The 27625-nt window shown below is 45.5% G+C and overlaps 1 protein-coding gene across 2 annotated transcripts in view; it reads right to left on the reverse strand.

The window, feature by feature from the left end:
- The window catches only part of Pde11 (Phosphodiesterase 11), a 646106-nt gene that overhangs the window by 450041 nt on the left and 168440 nt on the right, over positions 1-27625 (reverse strand). The window lies entirely within an intron of this gene.

Genomic DNA, 27625 nt, shown 5'->3' on the forward strand with positions numbered 1-27625 from the left:
GGGCTTGAGCAAAAGTAGTGATGTGAAATTTCGGAGAATTGCGAAGCCACAGGAGGAAAAGAAAAAAAAATATGAAGAAAGACCCTTCCCCATTTTTTTTTCGTAGAATATATCAGAACTGCCGGAAACATCAAAACCTTCCTTAATATATTTGATAGCATAAATAGCAGCATAGAGGAGTGCACAAAAAGGATTTCTTTGTAATGTTTCGACAAACTTTATTGTTTGGAATCAACAATTGTCCTTTATTACTATTATTATTATTATTACTATTATTATTATTATTATTATTATTATTATTATTATTATTATTATTATTATTATTATTCACTTCGTCACCCTTGGCAGCTTGTGTCTCTCGTGTAGAGACCAAGATAAGTGCGTCGTCTGACGAATTTTGTGAGAAGTATATGGGGCGCTATCTGCGCAGTTCTGTAAGTTTAAGTCTTCTGGATTTCTGATAACATGGGGTGCGCGGTTACCATAGGTCGGCGAACTGACTCATGAGTCCACTCCCTCGCACTCACTCGGACTAAAATACAGCCCAGAGTCTGAGTGAGTTCAGGTGAGTAATATTGAGTCGAGTTTTGAGCCTATAGAGTGATTCCGGTCGAAAAAAAAAATTTGAGCGTGAGTCCGAGTGAGTCAAGCTCGGCGAGTCTTGAGTGCGAGTGAGCCCTGTGCGCAAAACTTTTTTCATGACCGAGTCTGAGCGATATTCTTAAGTTTCACCAACCTTTGGCTCTTACATTGTACGCTGCTTCCATACTTCAGTCAAACGGGCATAGTGTAAATATAACTATAAATACGAGGGGCCACTCTTCAAAATCGGCCACGGTCAACCGTGAAAAGCGAGCCGGATAAACCAAAGTTTTAAGCTTCCCACATGTATCGTGGGCCCGTCGATCGTTGAGCGACGGGTAATTCCAAAACTGTAGGCAAGCACCCTTCTAAGCGTTAAGTAATTCACGCCTTAAGTAAGTAAATTAGGGCTTGACTTGTCTTCAAAATGCTCGATAAAAGCTGCACGCTCGCGCTTATACAAATGAAGTGACCAGCCGCTGAATAAATTTTTGCACAAGAGGATCCGATTCACTGCACAAAGAGTTCGGGGTACACAGGCAAGCGCTATCGTCACCGCTCCTCGACGAAGCAAACGCAGGATGGGGGGGGGGGGGGGCTAACGACTAATCGGCAAACGTCATAGACATTCTATAGAGGCGCACGGGCTTCCTACATAATCCAGCCCTGTACCTGCCAGCCTCCTTCACTCTCAGCTCGCTATCACGAATGTCCATGCAGCCGTTGTCGCGGAAAACCCAAACATTTCTCTTCATAGAGCAAACTTTCGCGAATGCGAATAAGCCGAAGACGTTTAGCAGCTTGCGCTAAATCCCGTGTTTACACTCTGATGAAGTGAACTGCACAAAGCGCGATCAGCATTCCCGTCCAATAATTCCGCACTCATTTTCGGCAAACCGGACATCAATTGAGATCTCAAGCCAAACAAATTAATGTATACACAGGGGGCTTCCGAATGCAAACCTATCGAATTTTGAGTTCGATGAAGTTTCGCAAAACGGCGTGCTGTACATACACACTCACACTATATATATATATATATATATATATATATATATATATATATATATATATATATATGAGATTACAGCAGATGCCCCGTCGCTATAGGCTTCGGGTGGTCGGCAACAATGGCTCATAGCGTATCCGATCCACGCGCGCGTGCCTTTTAGCCTCCCACGGTTTCAAAAGGACTTCGGGCACTCCCGTCTAGAATCCACCACGAGACCCATTCGGCGAAGAACGGCAGCTGTTCACGCGAAGAAAACTTTGCGGCTGCAACAGAGTATGGCCTCTGCGCATGCGCACCGCCCACCAGAGGCTATCATAGAGCTTGTAAGGCATCGCAAACCTCCACTTTTCTCTTTTAAGAGGCCATATAGCCCCGCTCTGCAGGGAGCAATTTTCACAGCATTTCGGGGATGCTGACGATGCTTAGCTTTAATGGTCACGACGAGACCGTGAGAACAGTTTGTGCACTCTGTGTGTAGAGGAGGGAAATGGTGGAACTAACTTGAAATGGAGATTGTTACCTTAATCTTCAAGCGGTCGCGAAAGAGCAGTTGCATACACCGCAGTAAAAAAGCTTTTATGGCATGCACTGTGACGCGACTGACATTCCCATTGCGGCATTCAATGCCACTTGTTGGAGTGGTTCTCTTTGTCTCACTTTTGGTAAAGAAATTAATAAATAAGTGCAGCACCTTTCCAGTACTTCTTGCCAAGGTTACACTTGCTTTTCGCACTTTTTTTCAAAAGGAAAATGAATAAAGAGGACGAACTTGCTTCGATCACTAACTTTTATTACTAATATTTGATTAGCCGCTCTTATTCGCCTCTCCCGTTGCTCTCGTGATGAACGCACTTCATAATAATTTTTTTTTTAGAATTTCATGTCCCCATAACGCAAGTATGCTTACGAGGCATGCCATTGTGGAGGCACCTCTGCAAATTTCAACGACCTCAGGTTTTCGAGCATGCAGATTTAAGCACACGGCCGGGCCTCCATCGATTGGACTCCGTCGAAATGTGACATGGGTTCGGTCTCGCGACCTTCCTGTCAGAATTCGAGCCCCGTGAGAGATCCAGTCCAAACGGTGGGGTGCAGTGTCATACCTACGGCCCATCGAAAATCATCGGCAGAGGGGTTTTTCGTGCATGAGCGTCGCATTTTCAGCGCAGCCTATAGGAGACACTATACAGGTCTTCAGAATTATGCATATACGTATTTTCTGGTAAAGGAACACATCACCTAATACGTACGTATTGATGTTGTGTCTCATATATGCGTAATATCTCCCCTTTGATCGGCAATGTTCATAAGCATGAACACGGCATGGTTGGGCGTTGAGCAATACACTTTGGTCCGGTGGCTGAATCGCGTGATGTGTACTGTTCCATATTTCAGCTCTACTTCACGCCATCCTACTTCATTCACGATGCTACTACGTCCGTGTCAGGTTAAGTGAACGAATGATTTCAAACACCAAAATAAAAAAAAAACTGGGAACACAGAACTAAATTGTTATGACTGTTCCCTTCTCCTTTCAGAGTCATAAAAACACAAAACTAAAAACGTTCAGCCATGTTGTAACGCATACTTAAAATATTGTGATTAGTTTAGTTACTCAATTATCAGTCACTTTAGCTTTTTCTTCCCGTCTCATGATGTGCGTCTTGTTCAGACAATTTATCGATAATGAGATTACCAGTGGAAAAAAATGATATTGTATTGAAAATGTTCAAATAAAAGAAAACTCAAAAGCGTGTATGTGTGTTTCATACGAAACGTTTAACTGTAATTACACGGCTTCAAGCAGCAATGGGATAAAAATGAGAAAAAAATATAAACAAAGCTGTTCGATGACTCTTACAAAGCTTCAAGCATGAGCACGCTTGCTAAAATTTATAGTGAAGCAGCAGTTTGGTTCTTGAGCCGCCACAAGTGATTCACTAATCAGTTTAATTAACAGACTTATTTTTCTTTAGTTCGCGGTGGCCGAGCGCGTTAACAGAATAATCAGCGAACTTAACGAAGTAACGCGTACCTAGGCTTCAACCTTTCACTGACGCTATTTCAAGATATCCTTTTTCCTTAAGCGTTTCGCGTTTCAAGTCAAAACCGGCTTCGCTAACCACGCCGCGTTACACTTCAATTAACCAGTTAATTAAAAAGGCGCACATCGATCGTCTAAACTGACCGGCAGTTCAATTATCGGTACTGTTACCCGTAATATAAGTTCTTGGCTCAATACAACAAGAAACGAAGGAAACAACATAACAACAACAAAAAAGTGATCAACACCCCTCTTGATTATTACACACGTCACAAAAAAAGAAAAAGAAAAGAACGGATAAGAAGCATAGAAATTGAATCTCGAATGTCGCAAATGGCAATCTGGCCTCCAGAGAAACTTTTCTTCCAAGCCGGCGCATTGGTCATTATACAGCGCTAAAAAACAAAGATAAGATTGGGTAATACATAAAAAAAGGCGGGAGGAGGGGGGGGGGGGGGGTGTTCTCTTCAGCACCACCGAAAATATGCAAATGCCTATCGCGGAAGTCAATTTCTCGGAAGCCCGACAATTCGCTTCCGGAGTGTTCCGACTTTCAAAAATGTGCGCTGGCTCACCGAAGAAAATGATGAAGAACGAGGAGGCGACCGTGAATAAGATGGAAACAAAGAGCGCATTACTCGGTGCGCGGAGCCGAGTAACATTGAAGATATCCCTGCACTCTCGTAAACGTACTTTTGTCCTCTTCTTCGTCTTCTTCTTTGATACTTATATTTAATCGAAACTGGCGCAGCCTGCATGCACAGCGAAAGCTGAAATTCATGGCGCCACTCTGTGTGCCCCTTCAGATAATATAAAACGTCAATCCAAATAAAGAAAAAATATAAAAATAAAAGAACATTTAATGACCACCGACAGGGTGGCCAGTGGGGGTAACCTTGCGCTAAACTGGCTACTTTCGGACCCTGCTTGGTGACAAAACTACAGTGTACTGTAACAAAACTTTCTTAAGCTAGCGCCACGGCTACTTTCAGGCTACCTCGAACTTCCATTTCACTGCATTTACTGGTCCATTTGTTAGCAATATTTGAAAATAAAGCAGCAAGCAAGCTCAAAGAATAACCATTTTGTGCAAGTCTTTCTGTCGTGTTGGCCAGTGCGTGCACTTGTCCTTTCCCCGCCAGTGGGCAAACCCACCGAGGTACACAACGAGCGTTCCTTCGTCTGAAAAAAAAAAAAACGAACGGCAGCGCCGTGTGTTAGGAGACGCCTGCGGATGGGCTGTGCCGCCATATTGGGTTGCTAATATTTGCATGTGTTTTGCACCTTAAACTATAAACGAACAGTGTTACAGCAGGCGCATACGCATGTAAACGATTGGGTTAGTACATACAATGTTTCACGGCCTTATTAAATGATGTAGGAATATATAAAAACAACAAGAAAGCATCGCCTTAACAGCCCCCAGGTGGCGGCGCCCAGATGTCTCACGGGAAACACTGCTGACGTCTGACCCTAATGCCGAAACAGCGCGTTAAAAAGATATCCACAACACATTAGAGCTCGACTCTGCTTATCTCCGATCAAATTTTGCTGCTTGAAGCTGGGCTGGTATTATTGCAACTTTCCACAAACTTAGAACTACGGCTTGAAGAGAAAATAGTTTCAACGTTTAATGTTCCATGCTGACTTGCTGGCCAAAATTACTTTACCAAGAACGCTATCCATCTCAGACACACTGTAGGCCGGTGTACTTTAAGTGTGAAATTTATTTACTTATTTAATTATTCGCAACTTACCAGCGGTTACCAAGCAAGAGGCGAAGATATTAAGCCGTTTATACTATATACATATGCACGTGGGAGGTAGTGGCCAGATACTGTACCAGGGTGGCCAATCCCTCTCTGGTGAGGGAGTGCGCTACCAGGGGTGGTCACCGGTGAGGCCGCACTCCAGGCCTATTAATGCAGTTGGTTGGGAACTGCGCGGCACCAGGATTCGAGCCACGTACCTCTTGCACGCGAGGATGATGTTCTAACCACTACGCCATCGCTTACGATGGCGGAACATGGGAGAGGCCTTTGCTCTGCGGTGGACGTAGTAAGGCTGATGATGATGATGATCTACGTATTGCTTATTGTAAAACAGTACTTTACTTTCCTTAAAATAACGTTTTCCTCTTTAGTACATACCATTCAATGCGAACAACTCTTCCCACATCCCGTGTCTTTTTTTTTTGCATATTAGCAACAAATGTTGATTGATTGATATGTGGGGTTCATCGTACCAAAACCACCATATGATTATGAGAGACGCCGTAGAGGAGGGCTCCGGAAATTTCGAGCACCTGGGGTTCTTTATTGTGCACCCAAATCTGAGCACACGGGCCTACAACAATTTCGCCTCCATGAAAAATGCAGCCGCCGCAGCCGGGATTCGATCCCGCGACCTGCGGGTCAGCAGCCGAGTACCTTAGCCACTAGACCACTGCGGTGGGACTTGGCTACAAATGTGGCGCTAAGGTAAATGACATGGTTATTTTTGTTACTTTGCTTACATTTAGCCCGATTTTTGGCTCCTTTTCAAATACACCCTACGACATCTATGAATACTAGATACGACTTTTGAAGAGTGGCGAGGAGCAGTTGTAGAGAATAAGTATACTGCGAAGTTGCCGCAGAGCTCAAAAGCAAAGCTGTCTCATAAACGTTCAATACACGTAAAAAAGTACAATTAGAAATCGATCAAACAAAACCTTATTTCGCGAAGTTCTCCATCCTACCAAGGAATTTGCATTCCCCGGCCAATATCTACAGGTTTCTGCAATGACGTGGTCGCTTTTCGTTATGTCATAGTTTATGCGACAGAGAGCACTGATCACACCGTCGCAATTTTCTCACTCGACCTGCTCGCACAACACCTCATTTGGTCTTCGTACTACCGCATATCAGTAGCCAGTCATAACTTTATGTGACCGTCAACCTGCAGCCTCCATCGCCCTCCTGGACGATCTTGTCCCCTGTTTCTGGGCCGTCCCCACAAATTTTTGAGACGCGTATAGGCATTGGTAACCGACATTAAACAATGCCGTGGTAGGTTTTGAGCATCGCTACGACACAATGTTTAAATTTAGGAGGACTACAAAATATCTATCTCGATTTTACGAAATTAGCAATGTAAAGAAATATTTCAAGTGTGGTCGTCACTTCGTTAAATGAACAGCATTTCCCCAGCGCAGTGTGTGGGGTTCCATTTTTCTGATTTTTTTTATTGAATACTTGCCTCATGCTATCCGTGTATCGTTGACCAGTCTATATACATCGACTGTAGCTAATACAGCCGAAGACCCACACATGGATTAGAAGTGTAGACACGGCGCAGCGCTAACTTCCGAGTGAATTTTGTATTGAAAAACCGGAACATATAAAACATACGAACAGAACATCTCGTGACTAAGCCAACCTTTTCATTCAAACAAAACATATACGCTGAAAATTTTCATGTGGGCGAAATGCTGCGAAAAGAAACAATAAAAAATTATGAACCCAGATACCGGGCGCTATCGATCACCAAAGATCCTCATTCATAGAAACTTCGTTAGTAAGGCAATGGATGGCTGGCTGGCACATTGCGACCCCTTCTTATTTATAAGAAACCCCTCCGTACACTCTCTCCTTATAGATTATCTGGGTGCCTGAAAAGAGCGTTTGTTTAATCAAAAAGTGTGTGGGGGGGCATCACAATTGCGACCTTTCATGGACCAATGCAATGCACAATGAATCTGCAACGACTCACCCAGTTTTCCGTCTTGCTATATATTGATTGATTGATTAATTGATTGATTGATTGATTTATATGTGCGTTTTAAGGTCCAAAAACCGCATATCAATATGAGAGACACCATAGCGGAGGGCTCCGTAAATGTTTGCCACGTAGGGTTCTTTAACGGGCACCCAAATATGAGCACACGAGCCTACAGCGTTTTCTCCTCCACCGAAAATGCCAGCTCTGCTGCCAAAATTCGATTCCGCGACCTGCGGGTCAGCAGCCGAATATACCTTAGCCACTGGACCACCGCGGCGGAGCTGAATTGCTATATACGTCATCAGCGTATGCGGACACGTGTCACGGGTCCCGTTAATTCGGGACCGCGATCGCCGGGCTAATTCCAAGGGCCCAAGTATCGGCCCCCCGAACCGCACCACGAAAGCGTGGACAATTTAGAAGTGGTCCTTTTTGGCGCGCCAGCGGACGCCGGCTGTGGCCCAAAGAACAAAGCAGAGCCGAGAGTTGATAAACAACACAAAATTCGATTCTCAATAATGGCAGATCAAAAAACAATACACAAGTATGCACACTCGACAATAGTTGCATACGATATGTCACCAATCAAACAACGTACTACACAGTACAATCGGTCACACTCGAAACAATGGACACAGACAATACGCACTACAATGCAGTCGCATGCATTGAACAACCAAGACACTTGAAGACTAAAGAGATGGAAAACCTATTCAGTCCAAAGTTCTTGGAACAAAAGTCTGGATGATACTCTTCCGAGAATCACTCACTCAAAGTCCAGCGTTGTTGTCTTTCCGCTGCCCCCGAAGTTTCTCTTCCAGGAAACCTCGCCGAAGTTTCTCTTCCAGGAAACCTCGCGTCTTCAATTGGCCACTCTCCAAACTTCAAACTTCTTCGCCGGAAACACGTCGGCTTCACACACGCAGCTGTTGCCACGCGTATTCGCTTTATAGCGGTAAACACACACTCTTGCCTGTAGCTCGAGTCGTCACCCCTCAGGTGGAAATCATCTTCTTCTCCTGCTTTGTCTCGAAGGACAAAACCTTTGCCGACTACACGGCGGCATCCCTACGCGCTCTGGCGCTAACTTCCGTCTTCTCCTGCTCTCTCATCTCGGCTGCTCTATTAAATACCTTCCGCGCGAGATTCCAGAAAGTTCTCGTCATTTCGTCGACGCGATACGCAGCGAAGGCTGGGGAGAGGGCGAGACGGTTCGAATGCCGTCCGCGACGGATGACACAATCCAGCATCACCCCTCTCCTTTCCATCTAGAACATTCGAGTGCTTGCTCGGCCGCCGTTGTGGGGTGAGGAGGTTCGTCGGGGAACTTACGCTTCCAAGAGGGGAGAATCGGGCGCCCAGGGAGTCTTTCGATGCTTGTTTTTTTTCTTTTATCGCTGACCTCGCGGCGTTTCTCCCGCGCTTTATCGCAAGGATTTGGCGGCGCGCCCTTTCTGAGCGCTCGTTTTGTGACAACACGTCACAGCATCCCCGACCACACTGGATTAAAATCCTGTACAACGCAAACTCCCAACACTGATTGATTGATCTGTTGGGTTTAACGTCCGAAAACCACCACGTGGTTATGAGAGACGCCGTATGCGTAGTGGAAGGCTCCGGAAATTTCGACCACCTGGGGTTCTTTAACGTGCTCCGAAATCTGAGCACACGGGCCTACAACATTTATGACTCCATCGAAAATGTAACCTCCACAGCCGGGACTCGATCCCGCGACCTGCGGGTCAGCAGCCGAGTACTTTGGCCACTAGACCACCGCGGCGGGGCCGCAAGCTCCCAACAACGCCACTAAATAGTTGTTTACCAGCCGAAAATGTACGAGCGAAAGGAAAAAAAAGAAGGAGCGCAAAAGGGAAAAGAAGTGGGGAACGGGGGGGGGGGCGGAGCTAGCGATAATCTACGAGCCCCGGCGATAAAATTCTCAGCTTTTAGCGCAAATCCTTCTGAAGACGGGGGCAACAAGGAGTACCTGCAAGCGCTAAGTGAACCCTTGCTGAACACACGTACAAGCCTAAACAATTTTCAAGTCCAACACAGTATCAGATTGCCGTCACGCACCGTAGTAGCAACAAAAAATCATTAAATTTGGGTGCACGTTAAAGAAGCCCAGGTGATCGAAATTTCCAGAGCCTTTCACTACGGCGTCTCTCACAATCATATGGTGGTTCTGGGACGTTAAACCTCACATTTCAATCAATCAAATATTTATTGAACTTTTATAGACTTTTTAGCGTGGCAGTGGCTTATCGAACAGAATATAGTATTTCCGCTCTATACCTCATTTTTTTAACGCGATATCCTTGGATGCCTTAACAAACGGGAAAATTGACCATTGACATTGGCGAAGCTGCGGCGCGGTACACGCAAGTGACGTACAGTAATCATCTCGTGATAACAGTACATGTGACGTCATCATGATACCACAGATTCTAAAATTATGTGACATCGTCACGTCACAAATTTTCATAATCTGTGTCTTCATCTGTGTCACCAATTCGTGTGACCGTGTGATAACGCCACACGGTCACGTTATCACATAACATCGGCGCTTGGGAAAAATAGTCTGCCAATCACGGAGGCCATGCAAAACGACACTTGAAATTCAGAAAGCTTGTCACGCATCCGATCCTGGAGGTGGGGTCAAACCACTCCAACTGCAGAAAGCGTTCGTTGGGGGGTGGGGAATGATCGATCATTGACTGAGAGGGCAAAAAAAGACGGTTTTCACCTTCGACTCGCGGTATGCAGGAGGGACCGTGTGGGTTTATTTCAATGCTTTCATTATTGTCCCCCTTTTTCCTGCCTATCTTTTTTTAGTGGCGAAGCTCCTTAAGGCGCGGGTCTGTCCATCCTTTGTATGTATGTACGTGACCACCTATAGTTCAATCTTTGCAAACTGCCCACTACTTCGTCCTTGCAAACATCCCACTATGCCCCATCTCTCATCCACCACTTGACCGACCATAAAGCCGCTATAATGAAGGGTGGACGAAGCTACGTATAGGTATACCACTTACGAATAATGAAAATTCTTTTATAAGTTTTTACAGTGTCTGTCACGTCTCTGATGATGTTGTGGGCGATATTCGCGGATGGTTCACGGATGGTTCACTTATCCCCGTTAACTCCATGTGATTTTTTTTGTTTTTTTTTCAGCTGCTCTTCCTTCCGCTCCTTTTTCCAATTCTTTAGCCGCTGCTATGGTATATGGTTACGGTGCTCAACTGCTCACCCGAAGGTTCCTGGTTCGATCCCGAGCGGCATTTTCTATGGCCGTCTCTAGCGCGAACCCACATACATTTTGGTGCACGTTAAAGAACCCCAGCAGGTCAAAATTTCCGCCGCCCTCCACTACGGCGTCTCTCATAATCATATGGTGGTTTTGGGACGTTAAACCCCACATATCAATCAATAATTCTGAATGATATCGCCCCGACCATTCTCTCATTTTCATCTTTCTTTCTGCTAGTCCCACGGCTTGGATAACATATCCAATACAGAGCTTTGTATATCGTTACAGAAGAAAAAAATCGATCATCAGCAGGACCAAGTTTCAGCAAAACGTTGTAGTTGCTGGACTCTTTCAGCGCCAAGCGACTTGTCCGCTAAAGCAACGCTTATTAAAGTTGAAAGGCAGAAAGTAAGAACGGAATAAAAGGATGGCTGCAAGTGCCGGAGATGTTTTTGACAGCGCCGGAGGCCGTTCGGAAGAGGCTTTTCGGGCATGGCCGGTGCTGTCCTCGCCGGCGAGCACGGACGCGATGCGGCGCTCGATCATAGCAATAGGCTATGACGGCGAGTGTATACCACTTTCCGCGTGGCTGCAGATGCGCTGCCCGAGCCTGTTGGCGCCGCGAAAGCAGCGACCACTCGGTTGCAGGCAACGTCATTAGGCCGGAGCTCAACTGAGCGGGCAAAACATGGACCCGGAGCGAACAAGAACGCACTGAACAAAACGTTTTCTTCCACGACACTGTTGATAGGCGTTCTCGGCGAAGAACGGCCATCAGTCGGCGTTCTCGCGGGACGACGCGGCGAACCACAGAAGCTGGTTGGAGATGCGACAGGGAGAAGGAAAAAAAAAATAAAAGGGGCCGAGATGAGCCCACGACACACACTTTTTGCTTGCTTTTTGTAACCCGGTCGTTTCGTGCCACACTCGCAAGCAGCCGTACAGCTCGACAATCTCGGACTGTGCTTTTCATTTACGCACTTTTCTAAAACGATTGAATAGTAGGGCAAAAGGGGGGGGGGGGGGTGCGACTTAGCAAATTACGACGATATGGCAGGCTAAGAAGCAATCAGAATTGATGGAGGCAAACGGAAATTTTTTTCCGAAGCATTTAGTTCGAAGGAAGGCTCTCAGAACCGATTTCAGGGTCAGCGCGCAAAAAGAAAAAGAAAAACCAATCAAGAACGAGAAAAAAAACTATGGCAATCTAAAACAGGACGTACAATTATATCACGTGAAACTATAATCGAAACGAAATAGAGCACGATGGCAATACTGTCACTTCGTAACAATATTTATAGTTTGGTTAAAGTGTACCGTGCTTTCTCGCACAGTGGCAGCGATAGGTAATGTCAACTAATGTCAGCTGTTGTTGGCTAACTATTGAACATACTGTTTGCAGCTGTTTATTTGTTCTCATCATACTTAAATAAAAAGTACTCGTCTGCCAAGCGTCTATCTCACCACATCAACACTACGATAAATGCTCAATCCACCGACTATATACCACACTGCCTCGTCAAAAAATTCGCGGCAGTTTTTATTTATTTTTTTAAGGGAAGAAGGGGTCGTGACCAACATACCAGTTTTCACACATGAGAGGAAAATACTGCGCTTAATGATGAAATCAGCGATAGGATTTGCTTTCATCGTACCGTTTCTATGGGCCGTTTATACGAAAAGCTGGTCTATTTTAACTATTCTGTGTAACGTTACTTACACGGTATACAATAATAGGTCAAACGTGACTATTATTTGTTGCTCTTATGACCAAACTTTCACAATACCTTTTCGTCATAAACACAGAGTTTCCTTAGTACGACCTCAGGGGTTTCCCTGACTAAATAGTACAAACAACACCAGTGCGCTTAGATTGAGGTGCACGTAACAGAATCCCCGGTGGTCGATACCAATTCGTAGTCTCTCCATTGTGGCGTAACTCAATCATGTCGTGACTTTGGTGCGTTATACAACGGTTTGTCTCTTTAAAGGGCTCCAACCAAGCTCCGAGAATACAAAGTATGAGCATGCAATATTCTCTCCTGGCGTTTTCCGCTTTTGCGATCCAATTCGTGACGCCCGCAGTATATGTGTCGTGATGATAAATTGTGCTCTCGATCGGTCCATATACGAGGGATATCAGTTGTGAATTTTCTCTTTCCTTACTTCGCCAAGCAGCCGAGCAGGGTCATTGTACCTAGTCTCGTGCGACTATACTGGAGGTGATCAATTGGTTTCTCTTCGTTTGGCGCGTTTTTGATTGCGTAAGTGGAGGTAGCAGCGTGTATACGTGACCGAAAAGGCGCGAAATCTCAATAGGCTTAGCGTTTCATGCTAATGTTGTCGCCGAGTTTTATGAGGAAATAAGCGGTATTGAGGAGATAAGGCCAGTTTGAAGGGTAGTGAAGGTGGAGCTTAGGCCGAATTTTTTTCAGGGGGTAGGGGCAGGGGTTCCACCACCTCCTTAAAATACTAATTTGTTTTTTTTCGCTCTGTATGCCATGACAAAAAAAAAATATTTGTGAGAGGGCTTGGGAAGGGGGGGGCACGGGCTCAGTGTGCACTTTTCTGGCTCACTTAGTGAAGGCGAGAAACGAAACTTCTCTCTCGTCTTTGAACTCGGAGTGGCTTAGGGCATAGAGTTTCCAATAAGCAAACAACAGAAAACTCGACGCTAGTGTCCACGGAAGCTGCAACACCGTGATGGCGCTTTAGTTAGCAAGGGAATAATGCATGGGTTGTACACGACGCATTTGTCAAAGCTTAGTCCTTCCGGCTCCATTTGGCTGCGTGGGGTCTGCATCCGCTTTGTCACACGATGAAGTTCGGCAAACGTTCAGCAGTTCTACTACACCACCTTGACCTTTTTTTTTTTAGGATCACCAATTGTAATCAGCTTGGAAAGTTCATAAGGTTCCTTTTTTTATCCGGAACAAACGCCAAAACACAGCATTTGACAAAGCCACAAGCATAAAGGATAGCCAAAGCAGTTTGCTACCAATCATTCTCTTGGGGGCCGAACGATCACAGTGGCGGCGTTCTTTCTATAGTTGTAGGTAACACCTTAAGACCCTTTTAACGCGACAGCATTAAAAGCTCGTCCCGCAGGAATTCCGGCCTCGGCCTCGTTGGCTGTGAGCGAAAAATCGTCATCTTCGCGTGAACGAGAAATCAAAGAAGATGCAAATACAATAAGTAATGCAAAAAAAAAAATTCTGGATATGTGTCGGAATCAAAGCCGAGTCGTTTGCGTGGCTAGCGGGTGTTGTGCAAACAACCACACCACTGCTTGTGAATACAGATGAAATAAACTTCCTCTGCTTGAAAACGCAGTGAAAGTAACTTTCCAAACACACGCGTGCTGTACACATGCTTCACAATACAACATGAAAGCTTCCCGTAATATTACAATACCATCAAGCGTCAGAACACGGGATTATCATTATTACTTCATCGTTTAAAGCCAGTCACCCACTACAAAAAGAACACACGCTATTGCACCCTTAAAGGGCCACTCACCACCCCACGTTTGAAAACGAGGGAATGATTTTTCTCCTCTCCTTCATACACACGATGCACCATCCTCACCCCTTAGTTCTTGAATGTCCGTCAACAATATCGGCACTAAGCGCTAGAGTCTATCAGAATTTCGCGCTTCTCGGCTGGACGCTGTTGTCGTCGCTTGCACAGTTGTAAACACAAAAAATGAAGTTTGATCGGTTGATTGTGCACGATATTCATGCGATACAAAGAAGAACGGATGGGCGGCTGCATGGCAAAACAGTGCAGGAGACAAATCAGATGTGATATTTCGCGTATATCAAAGAATCGAGAGCATGTACGCTGAAGTCGTCACGGGAACTACCATCTACGTCACAGTATAGTGTGCCAAGAAGGGCGAGAATTATCAGGAAAGAATATTGCGCTCTTTTTTATACGGTACTTTAAAAGCCTGATGAGTGGCCCTTCAAGGCCACGTAGTGAATGTATAGCAAGTTCTAAAGCTGATTTAATACACTGAGTGTTTGAAGTACGCACTGTAGGAACAGAATATCGCTATCGCGTTCAACTCTGAAAGACGAAGCTTAAGGGTCCCCCAATTGTTATTTCCGAGCGATATCAGAACCGAACACACACACTGAGCAAAAAACACAGCCCCACTATCAGGCATATAGAAATTATTCACTTAGTGCCGCAAAACGTGACAAAGAAAAATTTACTGGTGGTTACACGTCGACTGCCGATACGGTTGTCGATGGAGATCATTCTAAAACGCGTTATCATGCAAACTTAGTCACGCATATTGTCACGGAGACTTTCTATCTTATGCGATAGCGGCGGCTACTGCTTCTGCGCTCCTGGCGCGCCAGCGCCGTATGACCACAACACACAATGTGTGTACACGTTCATTCATATTATTCAGTGCTTACTGCGCCCAATGAGTTTGAGATCGCAAGCAGATAGTGCACGCGCGCGACTGCAGCCTGCTGGAGTGCGTACGATGGGCTCTATTATTACTTGGCGAAATTTATGAAAGCTCCATTAGTTCGCAACAAAACGGATGAGAGAGAGAGAGAGAGAGAGAAATAAATATTTGACCACATAACCCGGACATTAAATTCAAGTTGCATGGATTGATTGATATGTGGGGTTTAACGTCCAAAAACGACCATATGATTATGAGAGACGCCGTAGTGGAGGGCTCCGAAAATTTCTACCACCTGGGGTTCTTTAACATGCACCCAAATCTGAGCACATGGGTTTACAACATTTCCGCCTCTATAGAGAATGCAGCCGCCACAGGCGGGATTCGATCCCGCGATCTGCGGGTCAGCAGCCGAGTATCTTAGCCACCACACCATCGCGACGGGGCAGGTTGCATGAAGACAGTACTGTATCTTCTTTAGTCTTTCCGAGGTACCAGGCTCTTTCATCGTATATTTCGTGTTTCATTTTTGTATTGCTTCTATTCATTTCACATATTTTTATTTTGTTTCGCTAATTTGTTCAATTATTATATTATTCATTGTTAGACATCCGCAAACAAGAAAGTGATTATAGCAGAATGGCGTTTTGCTTTAGTCGAAATGCGGCCCTCGTAGCCAGGATTTGGTCCCGCAACCTTAGGGCCAGTAGTCAAGCAATATAACTATGTACTAGAACACCGAGGTAAGTATTTATAATGTCCACAAATATATTATCTTTTCACGCTTTTACCAGTTTTTTTCTCATATTGTCTCGCTTTATTTGTTTACGTTTCGTTCTTTGACTCCCATTACTCTTCGTGATGTTCATTTCGGGTCAGATCTCAACATGGCACATCATCATCATACCCCGTCACAGAATGTGGGCGGAAGCGGCCAATGGGAAGACAATGTTTTCCAAAGATAAACAGGCCGGGCACGAGTCAAAAGTAGAGCGCGCGAAGAGGGAAAAGCCGCGCATGGCAGCGGCAACAAAGGGTTTTCTAGACGCGCGCTCTAATTAGCATAGTTAGCCCCACTTGCCTCCAGGGCACGAAAACAGCTCCAAAATCAGCCCGATAAGTGCATAGTCCAGGTGGCGGCGCCGAAACTGGGTGTTTGTTGCTTTCGCGCGCGAGCCCAAACCAGCCGTAGAATAAAGAACCGGCTTTAACGCGTTTCACGTGTGTGCCTGCGACGAAAGGCCGAAGCGAAGGCCGCTTCCCGGGCGGTGCGGACGAGTCAAGAAATCCGTTCCAAGTTTTCGGAAAAAGCGCCGCTCTCCGCGGAGACAGCAACCATCGCGCCTCTTGGTCTTCCACTTCATAGCCTTTTTTCAGGCTTCAATGTTTACCGTCACTCGCATAGAGTCAATCGTGCTGGCTCTGCGCATCGCGTAATTCCGACAGCTATGACTTAGAGAAAACAAAAATGCCACCACCGAAGCAGTCCATCTACATATGGTTAAACTGCGAAGCTGAAATGCGCAGCCCCAGTGTTTTTCCCGAGCTGTGATTTTTGAAAGTATTTTCCGTGGTAGCTATTCATTTTTCTGCCTTCACGTTTAAGAACCGCGTGCTTCAAAGTTTGTGTTCGGGTAAGTTAGCTTCCAGCTTATAGAGTACAACAAAAGGAGTTTATGGGCAACGCTTCATGCAACAAAGCGGAATTTTTTTCTTTTTTGAATTCTGGCATTTGAAAGAGGCCATACGCGAAAAAAAAATACCCAATTGCCTTAGATAGTCTCTTAATAAATGAACCATTAACTTACATTGAATATATATAATATTTTTTTTTGAAGAGGGTTTTGACATACAATAGAATATCATTGAATGTAAAGCTTCCCTAGGAGGAAAATGACGCGAAAAAACATGGATGGCCTTGAAGACATGACACTCTCCATTCGCGCTGCATCGATGTTTTTCCGCATTCCCAAGAACGCTCTCAAGAGGCGCATAAAAAAGGGCGGAATCTCCAAGTTTAGTCATTCACAAACACGTCTTGAGAATCGGCTCTAACGCCGTTTATCCAATACCCTAATTGAAAAAAAAAAACAAGCGCTAGAAATTATTAATCTAGCACATGTCAAAATTCCTTGCCTTACAAAATCTGGCGGATAAAGTTAAAAGCCACAAAACACCTGAGCAGTTCTGCATTAAAATGCAAAAAGATGTGAAGAAGATGCGACAAAACAACCTCCAATTGTTAAATAATGCAATGAGGTGCGAGCGTTCACCCAAAAACAACATTACCACAAAGAAGCACTGGCGGTGTTCGATCTGCGACGAGTTATACGGAGCAACACAACACCGCGTTTTGTCTATTTTCAATCCGTGGAGTCCAAGAAGGCTCCTTAAGATTGCTCAAGAGCCTACAAAGTGAATTTCACGTCTTTCTACTGAAAAAAATTGAAGAAATGATTTTTTTCACACTGTCTCGTATTGCCCCACGCAGAGTCTCATTTTGCTATGCAGGTTGAGGTAAAATTCGACATCTGGAGCATTTTTTTACTCATTTGTAAAATAATGTTGTGAACAGTGACAACATTGCAACATTTATGTAGCACATACCTTGTACCTAAACGAAAGTTTCTGCATTGATGTTTAATTGTGATAAGCGAAATGAAAATAAATATTCGCTATTTAAAAATTTTTATCACATTTTCCCCCACCCCACCCCATATCTCGGGTTTGACGCCCCCAAACTACGATATGAATGAGAGACGCCTAGGTAGAGGGCTCCGCAAATTTTGACCTAATGGTGTTCTTTAACGAGCACTCATATTGCACACTACATGACCCTCCACTATTTCGCCCCCATCAAAAGTTGAGCGACAGCCACGCAGCCTTCAGTGCCCTTTATTGTAAGAAAGCTACGCAACACACTCGCAAAAGAAATTGTCGTAAACATCAACCTGCAACTTGCACAGGTGAGGTGACTCAACGTAGCTTCGTGCTAAGACAAACACGATTTCTATTTCACTGAGTTCAACTAGGTTCCCACTAGTGTTTCGGCATTATAGTATATAGTACGCGAATCTTTCATCTCGAATCTCATTGGTTTCTCTGTCCAAGTAATCCTATTCGTCCCATCTCTACGCCTTTGTTTTCATTTGCTCAGGCGTTTCTTTCATTAAAGCAGAATGCTCCCACAAAATTCAGCTTCTGTGCACAGAATAGTTATACAAGGCGAAATTAACACCGGAGAGTGCAGACTAACGAGCACAATTCGTCTGCGTTGTCTCGAAACAAAGCGATATGCGTATGAAGAGCGAGGAACCCCCTTATCTATCCGAGTCTCGCTTTTGTTGTTGTTGTTGTTACAAAGCAAATCAGGATAAAGTTGCGTCAATTATATAATCCCGCTCTCTGAAGAAGCACAGAATGGTGTAGTGTGCACAGTTATGAAAGCTTTAGTCACGGGACCACCTTACTGGGCTGGCTGTCGTTTACACAATAGGTAGCCGCCCACAAAGACGCAATCGCAATTCTTCGTAATGCCAAACTCGCTCCTATACCATTACTGCGAAAACCATCGTGCACGAGCGTACACTGCGACCCCCATTCTATTGTATACCCCGCCACAAACCGCCCATGTGAAGTTAAACGAAGATGCATGCGCCGCGTATGAAGGATATAATTGATGGAGTGCCACACACTACAACTATAGTGTGCAACAGACTGCTGTAGCGAATCAATGCCATAAAACACAAAGGATCGCCTCGGCGTGCAACATAAATGTCTCCTTTCGTTCAAGTACAAAGCGACGCGATATATGAGTGATGCGATTCTTCAGAGTTCTGGATCCAAATTTGCGCGCCACCACTCGGACCAATAAAGGCACTTATCGCAGTATACTTTCGTTACAACTAAACGCGTCCAAATAACTCTCAAGACCTTGAGCCTCACACTCGCTCGTATTTTCCCAAACTGGCATGCTGAGCCACAACACAACCAGAAAGAACATTTTGTACAACGGCGACATCAAATTGGAAGTTGTGTATTGCTCACTTCTGCTACAGCATGAAGAAACGAGCTTTCTCTATATAGCCTATAAATATAGACAATCGATGAGTTGCGAAGAACGACGCCAAATAAGAATGCGAGGACCACCTCCAAGTTATCCACAATTTTTTACCCTGCTTGCTCCGCTGCTCAACCTCCCGCGTCCACAACGTTGGCCAACAACCAGGTTTGATATTTCAAAAGTAATTGCGCATGTTTTTCATCAGATGGGGCATAAGAACTTCAACCCATGCATAGATGGGTAATGGAAGTAGGCGCGTAAGACCTGGTTGGATGATCTTGTCCAAGCAGCATTAGTTTGTTTCATGAATGCGTTTAAGGATATCGGTTAAATATATTACGCAGAGGAGAGGGGAACAGAATTTATAAAACTTGTCACATGCAGGCACGCACAGAATCGAAAAATTTCTAGTATCAAGTCAGATGCAGTGGTTTGAATAACACATATACATACTCTAAAACAAATATTGTAAGCTCTTAGGAGCTATTTTTGGCTTAAACAACAAATAATGCTGTAATAGCTTTCAAGATGCACACTAGAGAGAGAAAAATTCAGCCAGTCAGAGTAATAAGCTTGGCCATTCGAGACCATTCGGTGACTAATACGGATATGGCGTGGTACCATCGATTCGCGAGCGAGTAAGCATGTACTTACCAGCGGGCACACTGCCCTCCCAATGTAGACCTTCCAACTCAACCTACAACGACACCCTGTGCCCGTCAAAATGTTCCCCGGCAGAATACCCTGTGCCTGCTCTCTCCCCCTTCACTTTACTAGGGCGGAGGAAGTCGGGCTTAGGAGGCTTCGGGCAGGGGTGGCCCTTGCACCGGCTTTTATATCATCATAGAACTGCAGTCGAATTTAGCGGTAGGTGATACGTGTCCGTATTGCGCTACTCCATTGATGCAAGTAGATGCATACCACCTTTATACGGACATGCCAAGGCCTACAGTCCGAACCGCTCCCGTCACATCCTGCAAGCCGGCTTTCGCTACAGCGACACAACCATTCACGACCACTGGATAGATGATAACACACAACACCGGCCTAGCAGCGCACATTTAATACACATGCAGGCACAAAATAGATGCCTTAAAGGCAAGCCTGTGTCGCAATAAAAAAAAATGCACTGCACACAGTTCTGATTTCGCTATGCGACTAAAGTGCAGCTCCAAAGCATGTACCTCAACTGAGCGGCATTCTCCATGCCGTGGTCACAACAGTGAGATGAGCATTCGCCATCCAACAAAGCGCGGTAATTGGCTGACTGCGAATGTTAGAAAGCCGTTCTTTGAAGCAACAAAATGAAGTCAGCCTTCAGAGCACTATAACACGAAATCGAAAGATAGCTGAAACGTACGGAATGAAATGGTCTCATATAGACATGTATGTGTATGGCATCTATATCCACCTCGTTTATTGGTCGTATACTCTGGACTGATGGTCCGAGTCATCTGCAGGCCTGCGTGAGCCCTGTCTCAACGTATGCACCGGCAGCCATTAAACTGGCCGCATCGCAACTTGGGAACATCGTCTGAAAGCCTTCTAAAGCCAAAGGCGAGAGCATTACAAAGAACAAGAAGTTTTAAAAAAAAGCAGCTTATGGCAACGATTTCGACCCGGGCTATTTAATAGACAAAACAAAAGATGTTTATGTCGCATAGTACGGACAAAGGGGGGGTTTATGTTCAGCAGTTGTTTACAATCCTCTTTCACGCTGCCTTGCACGTGCTGCGCACCTCGCGAGTGCATTTCATTTTGTTTTACTTAGTTTTACTTACAAAGTTTTCACTTTGTAAGCGACACTTTCAACCCGGGAACTGTTGATGCTCGAGAGCTTAATAGGCGCAGTGCGTTTCACGGGTTCGTACAATGCCCGCCCACCAAAAAGATAATACCAGAAAACGCAGGGGCGAATTTGTTTCGAGAAGCTAAAGAAAATGCCATTTTGACCACATGACAAGCAAAAAAAAAAGAAATTTTGATATCCGAACAAAATAAGACTCCATTTTCCCGTCTTCATCCCCGTCATCCCGCTGGCGCCTTTGATAATCTCTCGACACCCTGTGGCACAATGTGGCCGTTTTTAAATTTACGACCAGCGGCAAGATACACGAGGCAGATATTATAAATATATTCAGTGGCGTAATCTCTCTTTCACTCGCCTAATCTCTCATCGGAAGGTGCGCAGATGAAAAATAAATCTTCTTACAAAAGGAGGCCTTCCAACAATCATTTCATATTCTCTACGTAAAACGAGAGGGCCAAAGGGATGCCATTCCAAAAAGAGGGCACCATGGTGAAGAAAAAGAAAAGTATTGCCGCCACCGGAATTTAGTTGCGCACGCAGGTTCGTGCCGCCATAATCCATGAAGTGCCTCGTACGTGCGGTCGCCGTAACAATAGCATGATCCACGTACGTTTCATCAGTGAACAAGCCTAATATAATTAACCAACTTAGAGGTGGGACGCAGCAAATGCTCAAACGACCTTGTCGCATTCATTCCTATTTATCTGCAACGTTCTTCTAAGCTTTTAAGCAGCGTTTATCATCTTCTTTTTATCCCACTTTGTATCCTTTTTTAACAATTTTTGTCTTCTTTATCTTAATTTACTCTTTAAAAAACTGAAAAGTTTCAAAATGTTTCTACTGCATACAAATGCTTGCAGGCTTCCGTACCAATTATTCATTGGATGTTTTTCTGTTTTTATTTTTTGCAACATTTCTGGATGATAGTAGAGTACACACTTGTTATTTGAATAATTTGTATATACAATTCGCTTGTATTCTATTTATGAGTTGTAATAATTGTATATCAGTCGCCGAATGCTCACCCAGGATACATGGTGTGAGAGCATTCTCGAGCTACCTAAAAGCAGCTTTTTTTTTTACTCAATCCTCATGATTTGCTAATGAAATAAGCATCTATTCTATTATTTTCCATGCTATAATACTGCCTGAAGCAGGCACTTCTTACGCTTCTTCTCCCTGCATTTAGTCTGCATCGTCTTTGGCGTATAACTGCAAGCTTTACAGAAACTTGTTTGTAAATACTACGCGGTCTCCATGAAATACGCATCATGGCGGTACCTTCTACTTTCTTTCAGAATGAAATATTTATCTCACCGACACGTGATAAGTAAAAAGTTAAACGAGAAAATAACTCTCCGGGTGGGCTACAAGCGATTATTCTTCAAAAAAAAAAACTTTGCAATGCCGCTTCAAACCATTTTTCCAGGGGAATGCGGCAGCAACAATGGAGAAGAGCTTAATTGCTCTGTCAATAACGCTAACTTGAGAAGACAATTACCAATGTGACAAACTCATTCTCGACTAGAGTAGACGTGTTCATATAGCGTTCAACAATTAGGAGTAGATTTTTTACAGTCGGCTATCGCTAAACGATAAATATACGGTGTTGCACAGGTGAGAAGAATCAGGCGAACAGAAATGATTTTCCTCAGTGATTTTCATGAAAACAATAATATTCATGTGAACCTTTTCAGAATCTTTGAAGGCGAAAATCAATAAAGCATTCCGTTATATCGCCAAAAGGGACCAACTTACGTTGAGGACGACAAAGCGAGCAATGTAAATAAAACCTAAGGGACAAGAAGAGAGCAGAGTGTATACCAGAAAACAAACGGGTGTTAAGGACATCAAAGTCGAAATCAAAAAGAAGAAATGGCCATGGGCAGAGCACGTAGCGCCAAGGCAAGGTAACCGCTGGTCATTAAGGAATACAGACTGGATTCCAAGAGAGTTAAGTGGGTGGGGGGGGGGAGTCAGAAAGTTAGATGGACAGATGAGACTACGAAGTTTGTTGGTATATATTAGCAAGAACAGGACTGAGTTGACTCGTGGAACATGACTACGCCCCCCATTGCATTTGTCCTGCAGTGGGCGTAGTCAGACTGATGATGATGATGATGATGATGACGACGACGACGACGACGACGACGACGACGACGATGGCAACGCCTCTGTCAGCAAAGTTCGGTTTTCAAGCGAAGCTCGTATTGACAAACCTGTGAGGCTGTCTGCGGTGGTGTTCGGAAAAAACCAACCAAGACGCACCCAGCAATAATGTTTTAACTTTTTTTCAGAGCTGAGGTTTGAACTAGGATCCCCTGGTTCGAAAGAGAGGCCCTTGACCACTATGGCACGCGCCCATGCTAGTCCAATGTGAACTCCGCTGAAACACACGAGTGCGTTGTACTGGGGGTGCAAACAATTCAAGAGCTACTCTCACTATGCACGCTTCAACGCAATACTTCATCGAAGTAAAACCGACCTGCTAGGCAGTGCGTAAGGTCAATATCAGGAATTGTACAATTCGCGACAACTCTTTCTTCGAGAAAACTGCAATCCCAAATCACACTTTTGAGATCTCGTGAAGATCTAGTCACTGTGTCTTTAGAGAGTGTAGCGATCAAGCTATGCCTTCCCAGTGGGTCATTTGCCACGCTGCATTAGTGCCAAAAGGACAGTCTCACCACGGCTAGACAGAGGAAGCAACAGAGGCCGGCCCCACGAGACGGCGCCTACTGATTGACAGCGGCGCCAACGGGGTGGAATGTCGCCAAAGAGGGTTTTGGAGCCGCCGCTCTATCTCCCGCCTGGGCCAGCCGCGCATCGTTAGCGCGTTAACCGGCAGACGACGACGGCGCTGGTCAAAGGGCTCTCCCCAGAGAATTCCACGAACCTGGCACCTCTCAAAAGGCCGCGCTAAGATCTCTTCGTGGGAACGCAGCCCGAGGCCGACACCAAAGGAGTCGAGCTGCCCGTGCGTCTTCCGCTCTCCCCCTCCCTGTTCTACGGCAGCGATGCGACTAGTGGCAAGGGCGTGTGTGTATGTGCAAGCCTGTGTTGTGCCTCTATGAACAGACATGATGGGCGGTACTTCATTGAGAGGAACTGCCACATCACCATTGGTCCGCATTGTTTTATATAGTGATCCCCAACCTAGGGACCTAGGGAACGGGGGTCAACAAAAAGGGCGTGGAGTGCCTCGCCCAACGTTCTTCTCTTCTCTTCTGTCATCTCGACAACTCACTGTAAAGATGTAAATAAACCCGTTAAGTTGGCTCAAAGCTCTCCCCTAGTCCTTGGCTCGACGGAGCGACGGCGATCGGCCCCGCTACCCGCAGACAGCGGTCGCCGCGACGCGCTACAACTGGTTGGCAGCGGTGGGATGCCAGCGGCGACCTTCCTTCCCATCCGCAACGACTGGTTGGCAGCGGTGGGATGCCAGCGGCGACCTTCCTTCCCATCCTTAACAACTGGATGGCAAGCGGTTGGATGTGAGCCTGGAGGACGGAGAATGAAGAACACGCCGAGATCATGGAGACTGGCAGCTGTGGACTGGTGAGTGCTGGCTTTGGTTTTTTGGTTGCCAGGCTGATAAGATAGAAGTGCAATCTTTTAGCTGGTAGAGGCTACCACAGAAGCAGTTGTTTACGGAACTTCTGGGTAGAGAGTGAGCTGCACCACACTAGTTCTCTGTCATGGATTGGAAGCGTTTGTTGAAGAATCAGCTACTGATTCTGGGGGAGGAGCTGGGAGCAGAAGTAGATGTGGGGATGAACAAACACGCAATTTTTGGCGCTATCGAGGGCTTGAATCTGACCAGTGAAGATATTAAAGAAATGTGGAACGAGATTCAAAAGCAACAGGAACAGGAGCGTCAGGAAAGGCGTGAGGAACAGGAGTGTCGGGAAAAGCGTGAGTGCGAGAGAGAGAAACGCCGCTTAGAAAGCGAGCGTGAAATAGAAAGACTGGAGCACGAGATTGCGATCCGCAAACGAGAACTCGAGTTGAGAAAGAGGTCAGGCGGTAGTCCCCAGCAAGTGGTACCTTATCGCAACTCGAAGACCGAGTACTGGATGTCTAGGTACATGCAGCCATATACAGATTCAGGAGATATTGGCTTGTACTTTAGAATATTTGAGCGGAAGTGCGAGGAACTGCCATTTGAGCGAGACACATGGTGTCAAAGGCTACTAACGGTTCTGCCTTGCGAGGCAGATGAAGCTGTTGCGCGACTCAGTGAGCAGGACACGAACAACTACGACGTAGTTAAGGCAGAAATGCTCAGGTTATTCGGAACTTCCGTCAGCAGAAAAATAGAGCAGCTCAGACAAGAGTCTGAAAGAAAGTGCGAAGCTGGAAGACGGGAGTCTGAAAGCGAGGCGCGTCAGGAAGCTGCGCTGAGTAGAGAGGCTGACGAAGGCCAGAGCGAGTGCGACGAGGTGCTTTGCCAGTTAACTGTTAGCGAAACAGCTAGAATAGCTGTAGAGAATCTGGCACAGACCTCAACTGTGTTTGTCGCGGCGGTGGATCTTGCAAATGAGGTCGAAGTAGGCAAGAACACCGGAGAAGGCTCAGAAGCAGCGAGCGTAGAGAATAGTATCAGTGCAGTTGCAGACAGCTCTCAGGAATGCGAGCAAGATTTTTCGAAGGCAAGCAGCTGCATTGTTCCTAAGTGAGTTAACCAGTCCGCCGGTCTAGAGGGTGAGAATAAAGATGACCAGGTCGAAAATCATTTAGACCGCGCGACTGAGACAGCTAACGAAAGCTGTGAGAGGGTTCACGAGTGTGAGATGCGATCGGGAGGCTCAGAAACGACATGCAAAAAGCGGCGCAGGCGAAAGAGACGTCGCAAATCCGCGAGAAGGACGAACAGTACTACGCGTGTAAAAGAAGGCGCAAAACCTGTCAGCGTAGCAAATAAGAGCTTTGCAGCAGCGCCAAAATTACATTGCATGCATCCGAGCAACCGGACGAAAAGTAAGAGGAAAGCGGGTTCGCGAATGGAATTGCGTGGAGAGCGCCGGTCTTTCCGTTCTATCCACAGAACGTTTCAGGGCGCACCTGAGTACAGCGTTAGCACAGGTGAATCGGCCAGACAAGGCGACAGAGCCAAGACATCAAAGTGCCGAAACACTGTGGCAGGTGGTGCAGAAGCACCCTTGAGCTGTAAAACTACCGATGACGCAACCCGAGGCCAACTTCCTAACGGTGCAGAAAAAGTCGGTCGTAGACGTCACCGTAGAGGAGTGAAAGGTAAGCGCGCGACAAAGCGAAGGCAAGAAGGAGGAAGCATGCATCGGGGAGAAAGAAAAGAGGGTAGCTCATCGGCCAGTTCAGCGAAGGGGCCTTTGTGGCGGGAAGTAAGGCGCCAGCAGCAAAATGGTAGGCCCCAGCGCGCATCTTCGCGACGGAATGTACGCAGGAGATTTAGAGCTTTTCGTGGACAAGAGTGTCAACATGGTCCTAGAAGAAAGGCCACAATAGCTCAACACCACACGCGAGCTAGCCCAAAAAAGGCATGGCCACTCTGTCCCACGCATCGCTCGGGTCCCCTACGCCGAACTGACAGAAGCCCGCCAAAATCGCAAATGAGGCGTAACGCTGCAGTTCAGCTTGTTGCTCGTGCACGTTGTTGTCTCGCGCGTTTTCAGAATCGAAGACCACGACTGCCGCGTGTAGGGCTGAAGGGGGAGCGACGGCTGTAAACGGGAGAGTCAGACACAGGAGTTTTTTTGGAAACATACTTGTTTGGTTATACTTGGTTTTAAAGTGGTGTACCTGTGTCATCTCCACAGCTAGTTTGCTTGGATACTTTTTTCTTCCCTCTAGATTTTGTTTGCATATAAGCTTTGTCAAAATTTCGAGTTGAATTGTTAAGCGTTATGAGGAAGCAGTGGCCCGCATCAGTCAACCGACTACTTTGAAATTAGTTTTTCTTTGAGAAAACAAAAATCGTAAATGAAGTGTGGTTCGCCTGTTAAATTCGAAAGCGTGGTAACGTTGGTCGAGCCGAGCAGGAGTTTCTATGCTTCGTGCCAGTTTTTGTGTAGCGCGAGATTGTCGACCGTCTTAAAAAAGTAAATGAACATTCTTAAAGAAGGTCTTAGAATAAAAGGAAATGCGATTTTCAAAATGCTCGTGTTTTAGAATCGTTCGGTACCGGATATTTAGCATAAAAATTATGCAGGTTTTGTTACGCGCTCCTGACATGTACATCAAGTGTGATTGTTCCTTGCGTTTGTTCCTTGAGAAAATTCACGTTCAGACGAGGGTTTAAGGATACCTAGGTGAGAGAGATATCGCCTATGGTTAGGTGCGTGTGGGTATGCTAGCACTCTTTGGATGAGAGTAAGATGTCATGCTAGAGCGCACAGCAAAGTCTTGTGCGTTCTTTAAAAACATGGGCTGACATGAAACTACATTCAGCAAATAAGCGTGTTAGTATACAAAATTGCATTACCCCTTGTTATTTTAGTATGTGCTCAGGGATCAGTTGAATTCTTTAGCTGAGTGTCATTGTATACGGAACGTTGAGGGACGTTTTTCCGTAACAATTTTAGGGGTCTTTTGAGTAATCGAAATTTTTAACTATGAGCCAGAGTATTAGTGTGGTTCCCATTTAAAAAAAAGCGTAGGTGCGTTGTGGCACATTTGAAAGACCGGCCTGGTTGCC

This window comes from Rhipicephalus microplus, chromosome X, assembly GCF_043290135.1.
Source record: "Rhipicephalus microplus isolate Deutch F79 chromosome X, USDA_Rmic, whole genome shotgun sequence".
Classification (NCBI taxonomy): domain Eukaryota; kingdom Metazoa; phylum Arthropoda; class Arachnida; order Ixodida; family Ixodidae; genus Rhipicephalus; species Rhipicephalus microplus.